This window comes from Nerophis lumbriciformis, linkage group LG23 (genome assembly GCF_033978685.3).
Source record: "Nerophis lumbriciformis linkage group LG23, RoL_Nlum_v2.1, whole genome shotgun sequence".
Classification (NCBI taxonomy): Eukaryota; Metazoa; Chordata; class Actinopteri; order Syngnathiformes; family Syngnathidae; genus Nerophis; species Nerophis lumbriciformis.
In genome coordinates, this window is record NC_084570.2 from 42,871,661 (window position 1) to 42,877,918 (window position 6,258).

At 51.6% G+C, this 6,258-nt stretch overlaps 1 long non-coding RNA gene across 1 annotated transcript in view; it reads left to right on the forward strand.

Moving 5' to 3' along the window:
- Positions 1 to 1,050, forward strand: part of LOC140679775 (uncharacterized) — a 4,960-nt gene extending 3,910 nt beyond the window's left edge. The window contains exons 2-3 of the long non-coding RNA XR_012051120.1: positions 787 to 805; positions 936 to 1,050. This is a non-coding gene — a long non-coding RNA (uncharacterized lncRNA). The remainder of the gene's footprint in view (positions 1 to 786; positions 806 to 935) is intronic.
- Positions 1,051 to 6,258: the final 5,208 nt, after the last annotated feature.

Here is a 6,258-nt window from a genome sequence, read left to right on the forward strand (position 1 = left end):
AGGGTTAGGGTTAGGGTTAGGGTTAGGGTTAGGGTTAGGGTTAGGGTTAGGGTTAGGGTTAGGGTTAGGGTTAGGGTTAGGGTTAGGGTTAGGGTTAGGGTTAGGGTTAGGGTTAGGGTTAGGGTTAGGGTTAGGGTTAGGGGGTTAGGGTTAGGGTTAGGGTTAGGGTTAGGGTTAGGGTTAGGGTTAGGGTTAGGGTTAGGGTTAGGGTTAGGGTTAGGGTTAGGGTTAGGGTTAGGGTTAGGGTTAGGGTTAGGGTTAGGGTTAGGGTTAGGGTTAGGGTTAGGGTTAGGGTTAGGGTTAGGGTTAGGGTTAGGGTTAGGGTTAGGGTTAGGGTTAGGGTTAGGGTTAGGGTTAGGGTTAGGGTTAGGGGGTTAGGGTTAGGGTTAGGGTTAGGGGGTTAGGGTTAGGGTTAGGGTTAGGGGGTTAGGGTTAGGGTTAGGGGGTTAGGGTTAGGGTTAGGGTTAGGGTTAGGGTTAGGGTTAGGGTTAGGGTTAGGGTTAGGGTTAGGGTTAGGGTTAGGGTTAGGGTTAGGGTTAGGGTTAGGGTTAGGGTTAGGGTTAGGGTTAGGGTTAGGGTTAGGGTTAGGGTTAGGGTTAGGGTTAGGGTTAGGGTTAGGGTTAGGGTTAGGGTTAGGGTTAGGGTTAGGGTTAGGGTTAGGGTTAGGGTTAGGGTTAGGGTTAGGGTTAGGGTTAGGGTTAGGGTTAGGGTTAGGGTTAGGGTTAGGGTTAGGGTTAGGGTTAGGGTTAGGGTTAGGGTTAGGGTTAGGGTTAGGGTTAGGGTTAGGTTTGGGGGTAGGTTTTAGGTAAGGAGAAGGGAATGGTTAGGGTTAGGGAAGAGGGGGGGTGGGGGGTATGGGAAAAATAAAGAAGGGAAAAACGGGAATGTGCACTGTCCGTCACAATCCAACGGGCTCACACTCACACCTCATTTAGGCCCCCTGGATGTCTGGTGCCCAATTTGGAGATCCAAAGGAGCTCCGCCCGGTGGCGTTGGGCGAGGCTCCATTTGGGATCCGTCTCTACGACAGTCGCCCGGACGGAAGACCAGGGTTAGGGTTAGGGTTAGGGTTAGGGTTAGGGTTAGGGTTAGGGTTAGGGTTAGGGTTAGGGTTAGGGTTAGGGTTAGGGTTAGGGTTAGGGTTAGGGGTTAGGGTTAGGGTTAGGGTTAGGGTTAGGGTTAGGGTTAGGGTTAGGGGTTAGGGTTAGGGTTAGGGTTAGGGTTAGGGTTAGGGTTAGGGGTTAGGGTTAGGGTTAGGGTTAGGGTTAGGGTTAGGGTTAGGGTTAGGGTTAGGGTTAGGGTTAGGGTTAGGGTTAGGGTTAGGGTTAGGGTTAGGGTTAGGGTTAGGGTTAGGGTTAGGGTTAGGGTTAGGGTTAGGGTTAGGGTTAGGGTTAGGGTTAGGGTTAGGGTTAGGGTTAGGGTTAGGGTTAGGGTTAGGGTTAGGGTTAGGGTTAGGGTTAGGGTTAGGGTTAGGGTTAGGGTTAGGGTTAGGGTTAGGGTTAGGGTTAGGGTTAGGGTTAGGGTTAGGGTTAGGGTTAGGGTTAGGGTTAGGGTTAGGGTTAGGGTTAGGTTTGGGGGTAGGTTTTAGGTAAGGAGAAGGGAATGGTTAGGGTTAGGGAAGAGGGGGGGTGGGGGGTATGGGAAAAATAAAGAAGGGAAAAACGGGAATGTGCACTGTCCGTCACAATCCAACGGGCTCACACTCACACCTCATTTAGGCCCCCTGGATGTCTGGTGCCCAATTTGGAGATCCAAAGGAGCTCCGCCCGGTGGCGTTGGGCGAGGCTCCATTTGGGATCCGTCTCTACGACAGTCGCCCGGACGGAAGACCACCCGTGTCGGAGAAAATGCTGAACCAGGTGAGTGTTGGTATTTTTATGCCTAACGATGTTGTACTTGTGTTGGGCGAATCTCCTAGCTAAGGTATTGCCCGTCTCGCCCACGTACATATCGCCACATCGTTGGCACCGAATCACGTACACACAGTTCCGGGTGTGTCGGCCGCCACGGCACAACGGCTGGAAAACCTTGCGGTTGTGGGGGTTCACCAACCATTGTGAGTGGCGGACAAGGGTGTCCCTCCTAGTGGAGGGCGGGTCTCTCAGTGAGCTGACCCTGGCCCTGACCAACAGATCATTCAAGTTGGGGTTCTTACGGTAGGCCGGCACCACGTAGCGCCCCGGCAGCCTCCCGCTACTCTCCGCAAAGGTCCGGAAGTGGTCTTTGACCTTCTTGGCGACCCGCACGGCCGAGGGAGAGTAGGTGGTGATGAGAGGGATCATGTCGGTCCCAGGGGGAGGCCCCTTCGGGTCCAAGAAGACCCTCAACTGCCGTCGGAGGAAGGACCTGGAATAGCCCCTCCCCCTCAGGGCAGAAAAGAGGGTCCTCGAGGCCGTCAGGAAGTCCTCCCTTCTGGTGCAGACACGATGGAACCTCAACAATTGGGATTTCACCAACCCCGCGAAGGTATGCTTGGGGTGGAAGCTGCTTTTGAAGAGGAGCGCGTGGGTGTCGGTCTCCTTGAAGAACACCCTGATGTCCAAGTGTTGCGTGTCGGCAAAGTCGGGACCCTTGAATGTCGTGGTGTCCAAAAAGTCGACCGATGTGTTGCTCGTGGTCGACTTGATGGTGATATTTTTATTGTGAGTGTTCAGCGTGTTTAAGAACACGCTGAACTCCTCACTGGAATGGGTCCAGACACCCCAGATGTCATCCAGGTACCGGAAGTAGTGGAGAGGACGTTTTGGGCAGGCGGCCAAGGCAGAGGTCTCCCACTCTGCCATAAAAATGTTGGCATACGCCGGTGCAAATTTCTTGCCCATAGCAGTGCCCTTAATTTGGAGGTAGAAACGACCGTCAAACTCAAAGTCGTTTCTCCTCAAATTAATGTCGAGGAGCTGCAGGAGCTCCTTTTCGGGCCTGCTAACGTCGCGGTACCTGTAGAAGACATTTTTGACAGCCTGTATCCCCTCATTTATATCAATGTTTGTATACAGGCTGTCAATGTCGATGGTAAACAAAATGGCATCTGGGGGAATGCAGACCTTCTTGATTTTATCAATAAAATCATAGGTATCCCTGAGGTAGCTGTCGTGCAGAACGGACAGCGGCGTCAGATAATGATCGATGAACGCCGCCGTTCTGTACGTCTCGCTGCCGCAGTCAGACACAATGGGTCGCCCCGGAGGGATCTCGTGGGGCTTGCTCCACTTGTCTGGCTCCTTGTGAATTTTAGGGAGCATGTAGAACCTGCGGGGGCGAGGATCCGGCTCCCCCATAAGATACCTATGTTGTTTAAAATTGATAAATTTTTTAAGTAGAAGATTATCCAGAATCTTTTCTACCATGGGAATAGTTTGCGGATAAATAGGTTCCGGCAGTGGTTTATAATACGTCATGTCACTCAACTGCCGAGAACCCTCCCATATGTATTGCGATCTGTCAAAAATGACAACAGCACTCCCCTTGTCGGCTGGTTTGATCACAATATGTTTGTTTGTTTTTAGACTATGAAGGGCCTCGACTTCTCCACGTGTCAAATTGGGAGCGACCGCAGGTGCGCAGCCCGAACCGGACATGGAGAGCCCGTCGGACCGGACCATAGCCTGGAATTCCGGAGGCATAAGTCCAGGTGAGGGCTCCCAGCCGGAACGGGCTGTGAACGGTGTGGGTCCGAGAGAATCTTGTTTCTCATAGTATACCTCAAGTTTGACACGTCTGTGGTAGCGCTGGAGGTCAAATTGAAGTTGATGATGCCAGTCGCTACTGAGATTAGTGGAAGGAATGAAGTTGAGGCCCTTATTGAGGAGGGAGATTTGTAAGGGGGTTGGCGTGAAATTATGGGCCAAATTTATCACGTTCTTATTACCCCCCCGAGCGATCGGGATTATGGGGATGCCAAGTTTAAAAAGTCAAGCCAGTGCTTGAGCATCAACTTGGCCGTGTCCCGAGTCCAGTGGACCAGGTCGGGTTGGGTCTCAAAGTCCCGGCTGTCGAGAGCCGGGATGTGAGCATAATTGTTGCTGATTAAACTATTCAGCCGCCCGAGGTTGTTTTTCTGCTCAACGGGCAAAGCGGCCGAATAGTTAATCAGGGGGATTAGCACTCGGGCCCGTGGGAAGGTAGCCACGGCCATCCTGAGTGCCCCTTGGAGCTGCTTAATAGCGGTCTCCTTAACTTTCTGCTCACGATGGGTTAGGGTTAGGGTTAGGGTTAGGGTTAGGGTTAGGGTTAGGGTTAGGGGTTAGGGTTAGGGTTAGGGTTAGGGTTAGGGTTAGGGTTAGGGTTAGGGTTAGGGTTAGGGTTAGGGTTAGGGTTAGGGTTAGGGTTAGGGTTAGGGTTAGGGTTAGGGTTAGGGTTAGGGTTAGGGTTAGGGTTAGGGTTAGGGTTAGGGTTAGGGTTAGGGTTAGGGTTAGGGTTAGGGTTAGGGTTAGGGTTAGGGTTAGGGTTAGGGTTAGGGTTAGGGTTAGGGTTAGGGTTAGGGTTAGGGTTAGGGTTAGGGTTAGGGTTAGGGTTAGGGTTAGGGTTAGGGTTAGGGTTAGGGTTAGGGTTAGGGTTAGGGTTAGGGTTAGGGTTAGGGTTAGGGTTAGGGTTAGGGTTAGGGTTAGGGTTAGGGTTAGGGTTAGGGTTAGGGTTAGGGTTAGGGTTAGGGTTAGGGTTAGGGTTAGGGTTAGGGTTAGGGTTAGGGTTAGGGTTAGGGTTAGGGTTAGGGTTAGGGTTAGGGTTAGGGTTAGGGTTAGGGTTAGGGTTAGGGTTAGGGTTAGGGTTAGGGTTAGGGTTAGGGTTAGGGTTAGGGTTAGGGTTAGGGTTAGGGTTAGGGTTAGGGTTAGGGTTAGGGTTAGGGTTAGGGTTAGGGTTAGGGTTAGGGTTAGGGTTAGGGTTAGGGTTAGGGTTAGGGTTAGGGTTAGGGTTAGGGTTAGGGTTAGGGTTAGGGTTAGGGTTAGGGTTAGGGTTAGGGTTAGGGTTAGGGTTAGGGTTAGGGTTAGGGTTAGGGTTAGGGTTAGGGTTAGGGTTAGGGTTAGGGTTAGGGTTAGGGTTAGGGTTAGGGTTAGGGTTAGGGTTAGGGTTAGGGTTAGGGTTAGGGTTAGGGTTAGGGTTAGGGTTAGGGTTAGGGTTAGGGTTAGGGTTAGGGTTAGGGTTAGGGTTAGGGTTAGGGTTAGGGTTAGGGTTAGGGTTAGGGTTAGGGTTAGGGTTAGGGTTAGGGTTAGGGTTAGGGTTAGGGTTAGGGTTAGGGTTAGGGTTAGGGTTAGGGTTAGGGTTAGGGTTAGGGTTAGGGTTAGGGTTAGGGTTAGGGTTAGGGTTAGGGTTAGGGTTAGGGTTAGGGTTAGGGTTAGGGTTAGGGTTAGGGTTAGGGTTAGGGTTAGGGTTAGGGTTAGGGTTAGGGTTAGGGTTAGGGTTAGGGTTAGGGTTAGGGTTAGGGTTAGGGTTAGGGTTAGGGTTAGGGTTAGGGTTAGGGTTAGGGTTAGGGTTAGGGTTAGGGTTAGGGTTAGGGTTAGGGTTAGGGTTAGGGTTAGGGTTAGGGTTAGGGTTAGGGTTAGGGTTAGGGTTAGGGTTAGGGTTAGGGTTAGGGTTAGGGTTAGGGTTAGGGTTAGGGTTAGGGTTAGGGTTAGGGTTAGGGTTAGGGTTAGGGTTAGGGTTAGGGTTAGGGTTAGGGTTAGGGTTAGGGTTAGGGTTAGGGTTAGGGTTAGGGTTAGGGTTAGGGTTAGGGTTAGGGTTAGGGTTAGGGTTAGGGTTAGGGTTAGGGTTAGGGTTAGGGTTAGGGTTAGGGTTAGGGTTAGGGTTAGGGTTAGGGTTAGGGTTAGGGTTAGGGTTAGGGTTAGGGTTAGGGTTAGGGTTAGGGTTAGGGTTAGGGTTAGGGTTAGGGTTAGGGTTAGGGTTAGGGTTAGGGTTAGGGTTAGGGTTAGGGTTAGGGTTAGGGTTAGGGTTAGGGTTAGGGTTAGGGTTAGGGTTAGGGTTAGGGTTAGGGTTAGGGTTAGGGTTAGGGTTAGGGTTAGGGTTAGGGTTAGGGTTAGGGTTAGGGTTAGGGTTAGGGTTAGGGTTAGGGTTAGGGTTAGGGTTAGGGTTAGGGTTAGGGTTAGGGTTAGGGTTAGGGTTAGGGTTAGGGTTAGGGTTAGGGTTAGGGTTAGGGTTAGGGTTAGGGTTAGGGTTAGGGTTAGGGTTAGGGTTAGGGTTAGGGTTAGGGTTAGGGTTAGGGTTAGGGTTAGGGTTAGGGTTAGGGTTAGGGTTAGGGTTAGGGTTAGGGTTAGGGTTAGGGTTAGG